Raw genomic sequence first — 19,562 nt, 5'->3', positions numbered from 1 at the left:
AGCACTGCTGCATACCTTGTGGTCCTTGCCCACCATTTGAGAACTGACTTGATAACTAGGAATGCATTTAATCCCATAGAAACCATGCTGTGATGAAGATGCTGGTATCCCAATTAAAGTTCTGATTAAGTACCTGTTTGCGCCTATTTGGGATGGCAGAGGTGCTTTCCTGTCAACTGAAGCAAAACTGCAAGAAAGCCGTACGCGGCCAGATCGCTGGTCCAGCGCAGTCAGTATGCTCCCCAGCAGGGACGGCCTCTGACCTTCCAACTCTATCAATTGGACTGCTGGGTCACATAAATAAAGGTGCTCTTGGTTATTCCCAGCTGAGGATGCTTCTGATCCCATGCATAAAATTTTCAGAGGAGACAGAGACTGCCTCTCCCACAGCTTATGTGAAAGCTCTAGTTGCTGCTTTTGCAATGCTCAAGATTTATGCAATGCCGGACAGAAGCAAAATCACAAGAAAGAATAGTCAGAAACACCTTGAAAATGGGAGATCTGGAATCCCATCCCACCAGGCAGTGGAAGGATCTGAATGCTGATGCTCCTTACCGCAGGTGAGTCCCCAGAGTGCCACACTACCAAACGAAAAGAGAAAGAATGACCTCCAGATTGGTTACGAGAAATGAGATGGGGGGACCCCAGCTCCTATCATAGCCAAGATTTCCATGCTCTCAGTCCACGGGCTAGTACCCTGGACGTGACGCCTTCCTATCTTTTAGCATCCTAGGCTGCCAAGTCTATCTCTCATGTGATTCTATATTTAAAAATGTACAAGCACATATGCTTTGGTAAAAGAATAAAAACCTTAATTCTAAGTGCAAATATTTGTACTTCTGCTTCTAAGCACTATGGTATTTGACACTGCTCAAATTAAAGCCCCAAATGTTAATCCGAGGCTCTAGTAGCAGCAGCATGAATACAAACTTTCTTCTTTGTTTTCCCAGTGACCTTAACCATATTTCCTAGAAACAAAAATTCTTCCCTAGGATGCCTCCATGATTTCTGACTCGTCAAAGAAGTATTGCTGTGATAAATCCAGTCGGAACTCTCTTGTCACATGTAAAAACAGTGACCATTTCTCTTTCTTGTGTTCAGCCATATATCATTGCAGAGTAAGGAGGAAAGGAGTTCAGTGGATTTTTTTCTATTTTGGTCATTGATCCTTTACTGGAAAAAAAAAAACCATAATTATTGATTATGCTCACTATATTAGTATCCCTAAGAGAGGATTCAAAAAATTTAACAGTAGAGTAGCAATCAGAAGAATACAATAAATGCTGTACCATGTCAGACGGACTCTATCCGACAGCGAGCTAACCTCAGAGGCCTATGAAAGAGCATCAAAACAGGGTCAGCACCCAGTAATACCCCCTCAGACTCCAACATTTGGCAAATGCTGAGCTTCAGTTTGCATATAATAGACCTTGGTGAGTTTTTCTTCCTTAGGTTTTTCAGGAGAAAGAAGTCATGTGTAAGGCTGGAAAATACACTGAGGAAATGAGATAAATATCAGAACTCTGCTAAAGTCAACAGATTTACATTTTAATAAAGCTGGTAGTAGAGAAAAAATGAAGGTACATTTTAAAATAGACTATGGATAGCAGAAGAAATTGTCTTGACTAGAATCAACAGAAACATGTCATGATATTGTTTTATCCATCTTCAAGCCGACTTCCAGCTTCAGAATGTAAACTCCAAGTATTTTATAGTTTTCCTACACACTGTTGAACATCTGCACTCTTCCATTTTATTCCATTTCAGCAAATTTGGGGTGGTTTTATCACATAAATAGTAAGATCTATAGCAGTACAATTTGCATTTTCATTTCGTTTCTGTTTGAAATCAAGATGATACCTCTTGGATATAATGCACATCCTACAAAAAAAAAAAAAGTGAAATACTGCCATTCATGTGCATTGTAAGTAGAGGTTATAGTAGAAAACTCAAACCATCTCAAAGAAGGTAGTCAACTCACTTCTGCCTCCCCTATGCAACACCCCTAGCCAGGTGTGCTGGCCACTTCTGAAGAGCGAATGAGTGGTCCCACCATTCCCTGCTCTCAGAATGTAGGGAAGTAGTGAGTGTGCATGGCTTGTAACTCAGCCTTGGGTGCATTGCAGAAGTTCAGAGGAGGAGTCAAGACGCCTGGCAGCCAAGGATGGGACAACCTGGAAAGTGGCCGTATAGTACTGGCTAGGTTTCTGTCAGCTCCTGTGCCAGGATTCTGGAGGATTATCCACAATTCATCCCGTTCTGATGATATGATTGATGACAGGGTCTTACCCTTTCTCTTGAGAATGATCCAAAGCAGAGCTATACCAGCAAGAACAGAGGATCATGTTATGATGCATATGACACAGAAATGTACATTTTACTGTGACTGTAGAAAATCAAACTTTGCTATCCTCCTAAAACTCCTTGGATATGCATGTGATCAAGTTAAAAAAAAAAAATCCTGAGAAAGGAGAAGATTTGAATTCTGAACGTCTTGGGGATGCTATAGTCACGGGATACATCTTCACTGTATTCACTGTGAGGGTTTCCAGTCCTGAGAGATGTTTCCAAGCTCATTTTAGCTTACTTATGCTGAGTACAGACAATAACAGAGCTGAGGAGGCATGGACTATCACGGGTCAAAATACTTAAGGTTCCTGGCAATTTTACAGCTCAGAACGAAGCTCATTACAAGAGGGAAGTTCCTTATTGCTGAAAATGCTGGTCATTAAGTTGTATTCTGTAAAACCTGAAGAAGAGGTTCAGCCCTGGATATAACCATCCATCAACTGCTGTCTTCTGAAACCATTTCAAGAGTCTTAGCTCAGTTTCAAGTGCACATGTTCAGAGCACAGAAACACTGTCACACCTTGTACCTTCTCACATCTTCCTTGAGCAGTCCCAGATGGGACATCCTTTTGCTCTGAGAAATAGTTCCACTGTCAGAGCGCTGCAGTTCACTGGAGCAACAGCATTAGGGAGAATGCAATTATGTTCTTCTTCAGAAAGAAAGAAAAATTCAGACTTACAGTGACATTGCTTCAGGGAGTAAAATTTTAAACAACCCCTCCCTGTTTCAAGACTATTAATAACTCAAATCTCTCAACTTTTGTGCTATGACTGCCTGAAATAATACATGTTCATGTCCAATATTTCTTTAAGTAACAAGAACAATACTTCTGTGGAAAACAAAACAGGATAGCCAGTAGCAAAGTCTTAACAATGGACTTAATTGCATCCTTACAGTTGAAATGTAATCAGAACTTTAGCTATACAAAAAGCCAACAAATAATAACAGCAGAGTTAGATTGTGTACCTGTATAACGTCAGAGGTTCTCTAGTCTTCACATTTAAACAAAGCCAGATTACTTAAGCAGCCATCTAATGAAATTCATTTCCTCTTATAGGGAAAAAAAAAAGTGAATGTATATATGTGTGTGTGTGTATATTTGGGGAACTAAGCATAAAAGTAATTTCAAATAAAGAATTTTGGCATGTAAACGTGCTGATGACTATTTTCCTAGTCCCAACCTGTGTCTTACAAGTTCTGTGAATCTTTCCATGGAATACCTGTGTACAAGTCTGTTGGTGCTGTTTCAGAGGAACTCAGGAAAAAAAAAAGAGTTTTTTTTTAAAGTGAGATGTCTTTCCTGTGGTAATGAAAAGATTGGATTCAGTGGTGAGTATAATGGTGGCTCTTCATGCAGGTGCCTTGAAAGAGAGGACCTGCAAGTAGTTCTGTCTGAGTGTGTAGACCAGCTGCAACCCATACTACATAACTTTATTCTGCATGTGTTTTCCTGTGTTTTCGGAAGCACAAGTTAGAATGTATCATGGAAAGTGTCATTTATAAATGCATAATTATAAGCTGGAGCTTCTTTCTAAAACAGGACATCAAAATGGCAAGATCAGACTTGAGATGGCAGTAATCACTCCTGTTCTCATACTCTAATGTTTATTTCAAGTAATAAGAAATCAACTAATATTTAGGCTAATTAAAAAATAAGCAAAGATAAGCTCAAGGTATCCATCTTTCTTGCAGAAAACAATACTTTTTTAAGAAATCAGGGAACTTTACTTGGGAAACAGTGTATCTTCCTTCAGAAAGCTGTTATTTCTATATGAAAAAGTAAGTCACAAAAAATTGCTAAATCATTCCTCAAAACTCGCTTTTAAAGAATATTCTGTTTATTCAAATTTACAAACCTTCCTTTCTAAAATGAAGTTATTGCAACAAAAACTGTGCAGCTGACTTCCATGAAGCAAGATGATGAAATCTCTAGCGCACTTCCAAAATTATTTCCAACTCTCAGATTTCTCCAAAATACTGTTTAAATCCCAGTTATCGATCATGAAACATTTTATTTCTTATCAAATTCTGTAACAAGCTGGTTTTATTATTGACTAATCATGTAAGTCCTCACTGCTTTCATCAAAGATTTTGTGCCTCTTTAAATAGTTAATTACAGTTGTAAGATTCAAAATAATATTCTCGCAATTATTACAGTTGGGTTTGGCTTTCACTTTTACTTGCAGTGTTTTATTTATTTTCTTAGTTTCTTTCTGTATTTTTGCCCCAAAATGTTCTTTCTGGACTCAGTAGTGTCGTCCTGCCTCCAAATGGAATTTTATAGTATCTTTCCACTCTCTGAAGTATTATGGTAGTTTTTCTAGTTTATGTGAAGACTTACATTAACCTGTGCTTCTATCCTGCAGTGCTGGGAGTCAGCTTTGAGACAAGAGCCACTGCCCTGAGGAGAAGTTAGCCCCACAACCACTGTTTTATTTATCGTGAAGCCTCGCCTTGCAGCACAGCTCTGCAGCCTCTAAGCACCCTGGACCAAACCCGCTTCTTGACAGGTAAGGTGTGCCCCTGGGTGAAGGTAATGAAGGCAAAGAGTTGGAGCCTTCTAAGGATGCTGCTAGTGGCACTTCATCCTGCCTCTGAACTCAGCCACACCAGAGCAGATGTCCACACATCCACTCACAGAGCTGCAGGGAAGTAAACACATACCGGTTCTGAAAAATGCCAAAGGAAAGCTGAAGCTGCGAGACAGCTATGTACAGTGTCTGATGTCTGCTCTCTGAGAGTCATTTCTGACTTACCTTTTTGTGCCTTTTTTTAAGACTTGGAGTTATGACCATCCTTCCCCTCCTAGACTTCAAACTTTGAGTGAGAAGTGCAGTTACGAGCTGACTCCAGTTCCCTTGAGGAGAACAATGTGACTGTCCTAGGTATGTCTCAACTTTCCGCTTAGGTTTCTCGTTTACTGTTGTCTTGTCCCTTTACACGTAAATTTGTTTTCCAGTTGAGTATTGGTCCACAATGGCTCTCAGAATGGGCATCACTTGACATCAACACTAACTTCCTAAGAAGTCAACTCTACTGTTGTTGTCTGGGCTGCTGAGGGCACACTGAAAGCCAAGTCTAAAGCAGGCAGAACGGTTGCTCTCCAGATGGATCCACCTCTCTTCATCGACTACAGACAGGATTTGACTAGTTTACATTACACACCAGGCTTTCGCACTCTCAAAATTAGGTGCAGTGAATCTCATTTTCAGCAATTACAGGAGCTTGATCTCTATGTTTTGAATTCTCAGGTGACGAGCTCTGTAAAAAGCAGCTCATCAGTGAAAGCCAGGGGCCTGTCAGCTCCACAGCTCTGGTGGGTTTCATCAGGAGGCAGATCCAAGCACTCGGTTTCTTCTGAGCCCCCTGCTCTGTTTAGAGATGTTGACTAGCACCTTTTGTCTTTACTCCAGGTTTTAATCCAAGCGTGATTTGGGCAATCTTCTCACTATAACTATTTCAAATATCAAGCACAGGAAGGATAATAATAGCAGCATTTTCAAAAGGTTAGTCAAAATCTTCACCAAAATAGCCTGTGAAGACACAGCAGTATAAACCAAAGCTCTTATTCAAATTTTAACCTTAAAGTCCACCTACACACACAAACAAAAAAATTTACCCTCCTTTAGATGCACCTTGAGAGCAAGCAAATTACCCCACTGCAGACTACAGTTGCATCCATATTTTTTTTAACCTGGTATTTTGCAGTGAGGATGCTGACTAATTCAATCGAAAGCTGATAGCCTGCCAGTACTTTCCCATAATTTCCCTTGAGGGATAAACAGATTCTCCCCAAATTGACTGAGAAAGCACAAGGACTAGGAATTATGCAGCCAGATGCAGGCAACAAATTGTAAAAACAATGAAGAAACAATTGTACACATGTGGGCGTGCAGTTCACACCCAGCTCACATTAATTTGGCTTCTGAGACCTGAGTGATGAACTCTCCAGCTAACTTTGAATGAAAACATTCTGTGAAAGAAACCTGTATATTCTCAAAATCTCAAACGTTATATTATTATCGCAGAAAGTTTATTGGTTCTGAAAAGATTTGTTTTCACAGGCTTCTGGGACTCTTGTTAAGACACATATAGAACTAGAAAAGGTTTAAATACAAAGATGATGTTCAAAAAAGAGACTAAATCGATTGGGATTTGCCAGCCTGGCAAAGAAACGAGGGGAAATTTTAAGAGGTACAAAGAAGTGAAAGCATCACAGAGAAAAAATATGCAAGGAAAAATCATTTGGTATTTCTAAAAATACAGGAATCCAAAGAAATCAAACAAAATGACAAGGCAGAGGGATTAAAACAGATAGGAGAAGTGTTGGGAGTTTTTTCCCCCACAGATTCTAGTTAAACAGTGGAACTCATTGGCAGAGGACAGTGAAGGCCAGGAGCATATACAAATATAAAACATGACAGGAAAGATGGATACAAGAAATGTCCATCAAGAACAACGAAACAAAATCCTGAAGAATCAGCAGCTGGCTCAGGAAGTCCTCCAGCCACAGAGTGTTGGAAACCGGGCAGACAAACTAGAGAAAACGTTCCTGTGTGTTTGCCTGGTCATACGCTTTTTCCCCAAACACGTGCTGTGGCTGACTGTTAGAAGTTTGATGGGTTTTTTGGACCTTTGTCCTGATCCAATATAGCAATTTTTATATACTTAGGTAGTCAGTGTCTCTCCCTGGACCTCTCCTTCATTGCTATGGCTATACATACTTTCTGAAGTTTCCCAGTGTAACCATACCTTCAAAGTGCATTTTGTCAAAGCTGGTGAATTTTCCAATATTTCCCAGGTCCATTCTTCTCAAGTTATCTATCGGGACTTTGTCTCCACAAATTCACTAACTTTGTCATATTTCTTGATAAAAGCTTTGGGATATAATGAGACTTCCTCTTCACTTGTGTTCTTTCTTAAAACTTATCAAAACAAAATCAACATTTTTTTGTGTGAGAAACAGGAAAAATATATTTTATATATTCATGTATATATTATATATTTTTATGTATTTATATATTTAACAATCAAACTGCAGTAGGCATGTTATGAGTACCAGTAAGACAAAAGCAATGATTAAAATAAATAAACAGAAAACTCCTTTCAGCAATTCGAGGACCATACTTGATACAATACATTTTTTTAACTAGCCAGCAGAAGTGAGAGCATGTGTAAGATGCAAGAGCTAAAACCAAAACTATAAGCCAGTGTTCAGACTTACAGAAGAAGGAAGTATGAGCAACTTAAAAAGCAACCAAGAACTGATAAATAGAGAAAATAATAAATGCAAATAAATCACAGCTGCAGAGGGAATTACAGAAAGTTAAATGTTTGATGATGTGAAATCTAAGTAGTTTAATTCTAAGTGTTAATTATTTCAAGTGCCTTTTGCAGCATGCTGAGTCTAGTGAAACAGTATGAATCACTGTCTAGCCTTAAATATGAACCATAATGGAGTTTATTTCAGTGATGGTGTCTGTTTTCCCATTTTCGTACCAAAGTAGTCTTCAGGTATTGTTTATTTAAGGGGTTTAAGGCCCTTCCCCTAGCTTCTGTTTTGTCTTTCTGCAACATAACAGCTCTTCTTTCACAAATGTCTTTTAAATATGTAGAAGTGTTATTTTTCATTCCCCTAGAGGGAAGAGCTGTCTTGATACAAATATTGATATCACTGGTTTATTACAGCTGCCAATAGTTTGGTCTCAGAATGGATTCATGCTGCACACCAAGCTGCAGCAATGTTTTACAAGAAGCTCTGCTTCAGATATTGGCTCCCACACATATGGGATTTGGGCATCGTGGTGCTGTTCTTGGTAAACTCAAAAAGCAAAACCAGCACTGAAGCTGTCATAATATGTTTTTTTTTCCTCATGCCTTGTTTCATTAGGCAGTCACTAATGATGTGCTGAAGGAATGGTTCAGATCCTTTAGAAAAAAAAAGAGATTCCTTTGCTTTTTTTTCCCTTTTTCTTGATTCATTGGTTTCAATAGAATAAACCACTTCTCAGTCCATGTTATTTATGCACCAGAATACCGGAGGTGAAAGGAATCCTTAGATGCACATACCCTAGACTTTCTCAGAGGTGAATTAGTTTCTCAGAGGAAATTCAGTTTAGATTACAATCAACAATTACACATGGACAAGTCTTTTATTCCTTATATTAGTAGTCTTCAACAATTTTAGAACAATTAAATCCCAGGCACAATTTGCAAGAATCACTACATCTCGGTGTGGTATTAGCTTTTGTGGATGCTATAGAGGAACTAAGTGGCAAGTTTAGGCTAATATTGCTTTTAAAGCACTACTTATGTGAGAATATGCCTCCTAACTTTCAAACAGAAAGGATATGTTAGGAACTTCCCTTAAGCAGTTACTCATATAAATCATAGTATAATGCTTGTCTATATCATTAGAAGACGAAATATTTACAAAAATATTAATTCTGTATTTCAAAATTCTGTGGGTAAGAAATGAGCTATTATTTGGCCATGAAGTGCGACATGCATTTAGGCCACTACGTAAACAACGATGGTAAAATATGACATAGATGTTATCTCAGAATCCACGAGGTGGCAGTGTCATAGTTTCCTTAGCTGCACCCTGAAACATTAATTTTCTTTTAAAATATCTAAATGTTATTGTGATATTTATTTAATATTTCACCTCAGTTCTGAAAAAATTTGGGGAAGTATTTGAGATCTCTCCTTCATTTCCAAAACCAGACAATGAAAAATTATTTTCCTAGGAAAAGGCAGAAAATGCTATGTAAAGATGAGGAGCCAGCTTCCGGTGAGGCATCTGTCATGTTCTTGGGTGTTCAGTGCTGGGATGCCTACAGAGGCTTGTAAAGGATGTAGCATTCCGACGTGATCATACCCTGCAGAAAAATCAGAACATCACACCCATCAGCCAGTCCTCAAAAACTACTTTCATTTACAGTAGTAAAACAAAAAAATAATGGCAATTTCTCCCTATTTCAGATTTATTTAGAAAGCCCTGACATTGTTATTTAGCAAAAATACCGAATGTTAGGCCTATGTTAGCTTATATCAGACCTCTTCAATAAAAAGCTCCTTATTTAGAAAGTGGAATACAAAATATGTCCCTATGTTCATGACAATATATCTGCATTGCATTTTTAAAACCACGAAGAAAGCAGAACTACTAAGAATATCTAAAGGGAGAGATACCCTTGTCCTCATCTAGTCTTCCCCAGGAAACACAACATCCCTATTGCAAATGAAGGAAAAGGTCACGCAGTATTTAACAAGTGGTTTCTTTTGAATTCCCTGGCTGCCATCGCCTTCGCACCCGCTGTCAGGCTGCTCGCGGGCTGGTTTGCTCTGTCCCCAGGGCTTGGGCTGTGGCCATCACCCCGGCCACTGGCTCCGTGCTGAGGCAGAGCCGGGTGGCCCACACAGAGCTGTCGTCACATTGAGAAGATTAATGCAATTGGGTAGGTCGCACCCGTCAGGGTCTGTCAGATTCCCAGGAGGATGATTAATTAATGTAATCTTATTCAAACACAGTATAGCAATTCCAAACTTTTCCACATCCAACATGAACTTTCTTCCCTTACTCTAGCAAGTCCTTCAATAAACACCAGGGATGTGAGGCCATGGACATGTGAATGGGGTTGTTCTCAGCAGAGCCGGCGCTGGGATTTCCCAGCCACCTCTTGGAGCAAGAGCTGCACTGTTGGCTAGCTCGAGCCATCAACTCCTTCCAAAATGCCCAGCTAGGCTCCATGGCAGCCATGGTCCTCTTCTTGAAAATTCACACCCATGATTGTACCTCTTCCTTCTCTTCTGACCATTCTTCAATGTGATTTTCTCCTCTTTCCTCTTCCAGCTCGCCACAGGGTTCTCCCTCTTAATCTCCTTCTCTGGTCACTCTCACCCACACATAACATCTCTACGATCCCAGCCACGGTCCCAGCTCTATTACCATTCCAGACTAGACCTCAGCTTGGTGATGAAGGCACCTGCCTGGAGATGCCTACTTGCAGGTTGTCTACGTGTGTGCTGAGTGCTCAGGCCTCGCTGTATGGAGGTGTCAGCCAGTTCAGAAAACTTTCAGATATCTAAAATGAGTCTCATCATCTGCAAGACATACTACATTCCTCTGTCTGACTCAGACTTTCAGCTTCTCTGTGGACATCTCTCATCTCCAGCAGCTTAGGTTAAACCCGTTTAAGACACAGCTTTTGGCCGCCTTCTGTCACCTGTGTCCTGCTGCAAGCCCAAGGCATGCCACCACCATGTGCCCTGCACAGGGTCAGCCTCACCTCGGACCTGCCTCCAGATGTTCACACCTGGCCCGTCTCTAAATCGCAGGTTCAGTCTGAGTGAGATCTCTGTAGCCTCTCCAGCCCATCTGTAGGTATTCAGAGCAGTGGTGGTCAGCTCTGGGACCAGGCAGGGGCATCAGGACAGCTAGAATCTGCTCTGAATCCCTCCAAAAGGCATGGAGGCTGCTTCCCATCCAGGAAAGATGTGCATGTGGTTTACATTCCAGCTGACGAAAAATCATCAAGGTTTGATTCGGAAATCCCTTACTGGAAACCTTCAAATTTAAAAATGGCAACTTGCTCCACGTCAAGTAAATGTTGATCAGACTGCTGGAACTGCCAGGATATGAAGAGCAGAAGAGAAACGATGCATTCCATGAGCCAAAATCTCTGTCATCTCTTGGTGTCCATTTAAGAACTATCTCCAAAACTACCATAGCAGAAGTAGATCGGTAGTCCAAGTGTCTCTCATTAGCCATACCTTTAATGAAACTTTAATGAAACTGTTAATTACCACAACTAGTGAATTTATCCCTGTATATTTTGCTGCCTCTTTAATCTTGGAAAAAAAAAAAAACAGAGAGAGAACTCCACAGTGAGTTCTAATGTTACCCTTAATAATGAGAAAAAACATCAGCAGTCTTGAGCCAAGAAATTTGGAAGCAATTTAGGAGCCGTGTAAATGTTGGGGTTTTATGTTTTCATCTGTGGATTTTGTCTGCTTTCTCCCTTAAAAAAAAAAAAAATACCTGCTTAAAAATCTCTTGGACAACATTGGAGATAACAACATTTAGCTTCCACTGAGACTTGATCTAAATTAATTGGGTTTGAAACTTCCATCTCTTCCCTGGTAGCACACAGGCAGAAAGGCTGGGTTCTTCTTGTCTGACTACCTCTGTAACCAGGAGACAGATAAAAAGAATTAGATGCCCTGTATCGTGTATGTAGTATATGAAGAAAAATAATGCAATTCGTATTTTGGATGCACTGAATTACATTCTCAGGCATTTTTCTCTGTGCTGCTGTTTGCTATGAAAGGAGACCAGATCGAGAAGATCCTCAGCTTGGGCATCTCAAAAGGCATGTCAAGTGAGCTGAGTCTTGCCTAGGTGAGGAGAGAGGCTGAAAGCAGAGGTGAAGTCACCCCTAACACAGAGGTCACACCACAGTGGGGTGATGGGGCTGGAGACCTTCCTTTCCTTCCTAAAAAGGAGCAGCCTTTCCTTTTTACCTCCATCCACACCTCCACCCCAGCCGCTCCCCTGACATGTTTGGGTTGAGATTAGGCCTTTTCCCTGATTAATGCCAATAGGATGTGTGCAATGAGACACATCACAGCCTTCTAAGATAATGTTAACAGTTATTACATCACTATGGTCATTAAAGAGCACTAACACATACGAGCAAAATGTTCTCAATACATTGTAGCTCCGAGAAAAGCATTAAAAACTACTTTAAGATGTAAAAGATGTGTCTAGTCTTGCACATTCAGAGGAAACTGAAAACCCCCAACAAATGGCCGATCTTCTGCACTGCCTTCAGTGTGACTTCTGAGAGTTTCTCAGAACTGAGGCTTTATTTCTCAGGGGACTGAGAGGACAGGCTGAAGTGACCTGGGCCCTTCCAAGCGGCCAGCTGACTTCGCAAGCCAACTTGACCAGGGTGACCTGCTTCATCTGGTGACCAGGATCCTCAAGGAAGATGATCCAAATAACTCTGATGTCTTCCCTGTTTCTCAGGAAATGGTTGCAGACAAAAATCCCTGGATTTCACCACCAAGTAGTTATGTGAGCAGCCGGCTATGCAAATAAGTTATTAATGTATAAATTAAAAACACAATATTGGCAAAAGGAGTGTTTTCAGAATTAGCATCATAACTCAAGGTCTCAATTTCAAAGCTGTCTTTTTAATTTATTTTCACATGAGGCTTACCTCCCTGACCTATTTATGCATCCAAAAAAATGTTTCCTTTAGGATTTTTGGACCTTCAGAAAAATAATTCTGAGTTAGACCTACTTTCCTCCTTCTGCTTCTCTAGAGGTTTCCTTCCTGTCTTACCTTAGACAAGACAGTGGTTTTCTCTGTTCCTCAGTCCTTCGTCAGTAAAATGAAGCTAATAGCACTTCTCAGCAGTGTTTTTTGGGGAGGATTAAGACAGCAGGTGTTTGAGATGTTCTTTGGTACATTAACATGGGAGACAGCTATAAGAGGGAAGAGCGTATGTGAGAAAGAAGAAAGAAAGGGTAACATCTTTCTTGTCTCTTAGTTGGGAGTCAAACTTTGGGAGGTAACGTGGGAGTCAATCAGAGCTGGATTTGTCCTGATGGTAATTGCAGCTTTTATAGGATCATTTAAATTGTCTGTCAAATGAAAATATTTCTGTATAATGAGCATGCTATTAAAAACACCCCTGCCAAACCGAGGGCAGACACAGTCACCATATCTATGAGGGACTGGCACAGACGCGCGGCTACTGCCGAGCCGGGTGAAGAGCAGCGCGTGACGCCTGAGCCTGCCCCGGCCCTCCGCAAGCGGGCTGGGCAGGTAGGCAGGGTGAGTATCGCAATTTAATTTGGAAGAAAGCATCCCCTTCCAGTTCCTCGCTTCTGATGCACTCATTATATGGCTAAATCTCCTGAGCTGGATCGGTTTTGCCCTACTGTTCCCCTCTTTCCTGCTGCCCAGTTCTCAGTGGGGTGCTTTTGTTCTTTCTTAGAGATAAAACTAAACCTATGAAAGTGACCAAAATCAGGAAGGTGTTCTTACAAAATCCACATTTTAACTTTGAATTTTGCCTTTGTTAAAAAACTCTCAGATAGCAGACAGAGGAAAGTGAAACGTGAAATTGCAGTGCTGAAGTAATCACTTTTGGTTTTGCGCAGTATTACCTAGAAACTCCTTGTTTCATTTGATTTGAAAATGTTCCCAAACTCAAAGTTAAACTTTAAACTCACCTGAGTCCTTGCTGGCATGTTAAACGTGCCTTCTCTCTGGATGTTTCACAGCAGCGTTACTAGCTCCCGAAGGAATAAAAGAGGTAACATGTTAATAATAGTACAAGGACAGTCTGATTTTTACTTTTTTTTTTTCATGAAGAACCATATTGCTATCAGTATAGATGTATTGTTAAGGACACAAATATTTCCTGGCTACACATTATATGGGTGTGCTCCTGTCTAATTTAAAATAATGGGATTTTAACGTTGACTTCATTCTCCGTAGTATTAGATTCATAATCAGCACATGTGTCTAATTAAATTATGAAAGTTATTGAAAGGAATAATCTCCTATCAAGATTCTTATGAGTTGGGCTGTATCCTAAACCAGTCTTATGAAATACAGCTTTTGGCAAATACCATATACTTACATCATTACAGAATCAACAATGTTATTCTAAAGTCAACTTTAAAATGCACATTTTTTAATGATCATGAACCAAATCCAGGCCTGACTTACAATAAATTGGCTTGGTCGCAGAATATATTTCTTTATCTTTAAAAATGTATCAAAATCGGTGTTGTACATGAAATGCAACACATTCTAAATCACACCTGAGAAACAGCTTGTATTAAGCAATGTTAAGTAAAAAGCCACTATGAGATTTTAGAACTGTATTCTTCTTCTTCATGGCCATGTAGAAGACAAATTCGACACACTCATATGTGCATAAAGGACCTGGTTTTCCAAATCAACAAATAATTTCGTGTATAAGCCCCTAGAGGTGGTGAAAAGATGATAATGATGATGAAACCTAGACATAGTTCTCCAAAACTAAGCATGCCAGGCAAATTTCCACTATAAACTACATCAATCTGATATTTTGCCAAAGACCTCCACTATGGTAGTTATGGAGAGCTAAGATGCAAGCTCCCAAGTCTGCAAACACACATGTACGCAATTGATTTCATTACCGAACATGCTCTGTATTGCTTCTCCTTTGCTTCTGCTTGATGCCTGGTCAATGTTATGCCAAGGAAATATAGGTCAATGCAGGATCTGTTTTCTCCTGTACTCCTCGGTATTTTGAAGAAGTTTTACAACAATAATTTCTGCTTTTAAAATGCTTTCCTTTTTCTCATGTGTTGAAAAAATTATTAAGGGGAAATCTTTGAGTTAATCTGATAACAGGTGAAATGCTATAGATGCAAGGAGTAAGTAAGCAGAAAATAAAGAGATTTTTTTTCTTAAATCTCTCTCAGTTTCGCTCCTCTGAGATACGGCTTACAGCAGCATTACCTTAGGCAGTAGCATTCTGAGATGCTTTCAGACAAAGGAGAAATCTGAAGGTGACGCTTCTCTTTCAATGTGCAGGAGCTCACCAACGGTAACACTTGGGCAAATGGTACACTGCGGACCTGCATCATGATCTGCAGGTGTGATGATGAGTACGATCACAGAAACCAGGCTGCAAACGGCTGTGGCACTCAGCATCACCAGACTTAGGTATGTGCTTAATTTGAAGTATCTGATTATCTGTAATGAAGCTTATGTCCTTCAAAACTAGGCTGAATCAGGACTGTGTTTGTTCAAGCATGCTCACATGTGTGTTAGTACAGTCACACCCTTCCCCTGCTCACCAGGTGCACACATAGCTGGAGGCAGGATTTGTCCCTGTGCTTTTAAATAGGCAGATTTTCTGTTTTCAATGATCTAGCTGCTATGACCTTTGTAAACACAAATAGTAAACTAGAGGGAATAAAAGGCTGTAACTGAGTCATGGGAATCGGACTGAAAAGAGATTTCAGGAAAATTTGCAGCAGTGGGTTCAAAAATAATCCTGGAAATATCATAATCAGAGAGATTTTACTACAAGACAAATGTAACATGTTTGCTGTCAAAATAAGAGTGGGAAGCGCGTTAAAAATGTACTGAAAAGAATGTCAAGAAACAGCTATACTTATCAGATCATTTTAAGAGAACTAAATGTGCAATACCAGTGAACATACGAATATAATATACAGCAAATTCCTCACTTTGCCAATATCTGACTTTTGAATCTCATCAAGTTCATTTCCAGTTAAACAAGCAGATCTACTGTGCCAAAGTGGCATGCATATGGTATCGGATTTGGATTTTGCTACCGTGCTTTACCAGAAGCAGTTCACGATGACCTATGGTAGAAAAGTCCTCCACGGCGCATGCTGGAGAGCCTTGGCTTCTGTTGTGTGAGCTCAGTGAACGCACCAAGGGCTACTGCGCCTGAATCCACCTCAGACATGTGAGCATAAAATCATAAAGACCATTCAGCTTCCCATTCCTGAAATGGTTTCTTTTTTTTTTTTACATTCAGGGATACTCTTTCAGGGATTTAACATATTTCAACACCGTTAGGAAGGGAGGCAAGACTAAGGTGAGGAGCATTGCTGCAATCCACACCGCCTCCTCCCAGTTCCTCTACTACTTTCCAGAGGGTGAGGTGCCTCCTCAGTTTAAACTAACGTATATCTCAGCTGCTGCAAGCCCACCCTCCTCCTTAGTCGCTGATCTTGTCCTTTTGCAGGCACCAGCACTCACGTTACCGCATAGCAGATGGATTCGAAGAGCTGATCTGTCTGTAATCTAATCTTTGTTCTTCTGAGTGATTAATCTTTGCTGGATTCCTGAACTTCATGTACAAGCTTCCCACCTGGTCACTGAGGCGCTGAGGCTGGCACAACAGGGACACGGAACCATGGCAATTCAGACTTCAGATGCACTAACCCTGTTCATATTTTTCTCCGTTCTCAAGCAATGCAGTTAGTTGGCGTCTACATGGTTCAGATTTTGGAATCGCTCAGTTGCAGTCTTCCATTACAACCAGAAAGATAAATAATGAGAAAAAACCCATCAAGTTAAAAAAAGCACTTCCCTTTGCTTAGTCAATATATAGAGAAAAGAAAGTACCTGTGGTACACAGCACAGTTAATGGCAATGTAATTGTGTGATTCCATATCAATGGAGAGCTGCCCAGGGTAGTGCAGTGGTTCGAGATTAGGATTTCTAGCTGCGGACTTCTATTTCTGGCTTTGCGACGGACTTTTGCAACCTTCAGCCACTGGCTGAAATTTCTTCTAGTGCCATTGTTGACCCTCTTACAAACAAACAGCAAGTACGTATTTAGCTTGCAGAATCTATGGGCTTAGTTAATAAATGCCTAGATAATTAATAAATAGCCATAAAACGCAGTGATGATCAAATCTTTGGAGCCTACAGTTCTAAGTAGCAATTGCGATATTTAGCCTGGTTTCCAGAGAGGCAGAACAACCGTCATGGCCATGCTTTCTCCAGAGCCAAATCACCTAGTCCACACTGCCTGTCCCTGCCCACCATGTGCTTTCTGAGCTCAGAGAAGACAGAAGTGAAAGATGGATTATACCAGAGAGACTTCAAAGGACAAAATAGACACAGGGAACCATACCTCAGGCACAATCCCTTCCTTGAACTGCCTCTGGCATTTGCAGCCAGGATGCCTTCCAGTAAACAAGGGTCTACAGGAATTACAGTAACACATCACCCCAGCAGGCTGTTCTGTTGAAATTTTACCTTTGGATCACTGGTCTGTAAGACAGTTGGGTTGGGTGGAGTCATTCTGGGCTCTTTTTTTGCATATAACCCTTCCAGGGAGACTCAGACTGAGATACTGCCAGTCCGCGTTGCAGGGTCCTGTGGCAGAAGGGTACCTGGTACCCACCACTGCTAAGCTCAGGTCTAGAGATCTTTGTCTCACGTGTTCTTAAGCATGAAATGAATTCCTTTCCACTATCTTGCTCCTTGTGAAATCGTTTACTCATGAGTAAGCCTCGCTAAGTCGGAAGTCTCTGGAGTCTCAGAATGACATTTGCATTTTATATTCACTCCCAAAGGTGTGAATGAGTGCAGCAGAGGACAAAGAGCAAATTCACTGATGGCACTGTATAGCTGTGGTGGAATATATTATAGTTTGTTCCTACAGAAATGCATAGTAGACTCATTTTTGATTCTGCAGGTTTAAAAAAGGTGCTTAGATCCAGATTCACAGAGACATTTAAATATCTTGGCCATATCGAAATTAAATAGGAGACAAATACCTAGGTGAATCTGATCTTTGAACTCCATTTTACTACCTGCAGTGATGACAAATCATTTCTTAAGCTCTGACCGCAAGTCACAATCAAAGCCATAGTACTGACCCGCGTCCCTTAGTGTGTTCGGGATGCACTACTGCCAATACGTAGAAATATAAATCTTCGCATGTTTTCATTTCTCATCTTTACATGTGAAAGTTCAACTTAAACATAACCTTGAAATTCATTTTTCTAACTATGTGTTTGTATTCCCGGACAAGAGATAGTGTTTGCTCATCAGCTCCCTATCTTGAAACACGTCAGAGCTGGGAAGCACATGCCAATACTCTCCCCAGTACGTGCCAGTTTTCTTGCCGAATAGATCACCCCGACAGACTCTCATTTACACTTTTGAGTTGTTTTTTCCAGTGTCGTCAGCTTTCTAAAATGCGCCACACTATCACACTTATGCCAGACACTTTAAAGAGAGTGCGGAGGACCAGCTCCTTTTGGACAGGGGAGAGAAGCAAGGAAAAGTTATAAGAAGAACAGGACGATAAATAAGAAGGTCATAGTTTCTTTTTCACCAGTTCCTGCACTTTAAAGGTGCTTCAAGCCTCTGGGAAGCCGTTCATGGTGCACACACATCATTGCAAGCACAGCAAAGGGAGTATCCGAGGATTATCAAAGCCCTGCTGCAGTGTAGCTGTCTCATACAGCTAACCTAAAATAACATGGCATCGGCATGGTCAAAGTGGAAAGGAAACATCTGTTTCTCCTTTTTATGTTAGTGACAATCCATTTGTTAGCTTTAGAACAGCACGGGCTGACCCACTGATAACAGCTCCGGCGCTGGCTGTTCAGCCCAGGCAGGTGCACAGGGACCTGAGGGGCGGACTAAGAACAGATAACGTGGGTCTATCCTTAAGAGGATGAACAATGCACTGAAATCTTTTTCTTTATCACTTTCTTTCAAAACTAATGAGGAAGATCCTTCCAAACCTGGTGTAACTGTAAGGATGCACACTGATTAACTGATAACCAACTGAAGCCCGGTGAGTAGTATGATGTGTAACCATGCTCCTCTCTCTTGGGGCTGGCACTGCGTGTGCTGCCTCTCAATCTTCCTTTTCTAACTACCACTGAGCATTAATTGAAGTAAAGGCCATTCAAGTAAATGGCCAGATTTCCAGGGACTTCAAACAAATGGGATGGGATCAGTCAGAACATCTGTATCGCAGGTTAGCTTTTAGCAACTTCATCTTTCAGGGAGCAGGAGAAGGGACCGGTTTTATTTTCACTTGGTGTCATTTCTAGTGTGTTGCTCACGTAGATGAAATGAGGATGCAATAAGTATAACCTCACCTCTGCCCTTCCTACACTTTTCTTACTGAATCCGGCTGTCTTTTTTTGCTATCTGTTGTCAGTAAAAGATACTGCGGAGGAAGAATCTCACAAGTTAAACACATAAAAGTTTACACGCTGCCTCGATCACACATTTGCTTTTTGCAGAGGATTGGTTTATAGCTAGGTTAGATGTCTTTATTACTAGTGCCAAAAAGTCCATAGGAAGGAGGAGACAGAGAAACAAATTGTGAAAGTGCTGCTGATGCAGATTAGCGGAAGACCAGCTAACTGCTTTCTAAAAGCATTTTGTTCTGATGTACAGCTTCGTCCATATACACATCACGGTGACATGCCAGGCCCGAACTAGATACATTCAATACTTTATTTATTTTTCCTTTCAAAATGTTTTGATGTAAGGTCTGACATTCTTCCCATGGTTAATCATGAAACTGGGCAATGTTTCTTACAGTTCCTCGTACTTTACTCATGCAAAACATTCATCGATTTAAATGGCATGATTAAGGGGAGCAGAGTTGGGGCCAAAAAAGG

Source organism: Tauraco erythrolophus, chromosome 4 (genome assembly GCF_009769465.1).
Source record: "Tauraco erythrolophus isolate bTauEry1 chromosome 4, bTauEry1.pri, whole genome shotgun sequence".
Taxonomy (NCBI): Eukaryota; Metazoa; Chordata; class Aves; order Musophagiformes; family Musophagidae; genus Tauraco; species Tauraco erythrolophus.
Note: the sequence above shows the minus strand (reverse complement) of the source record.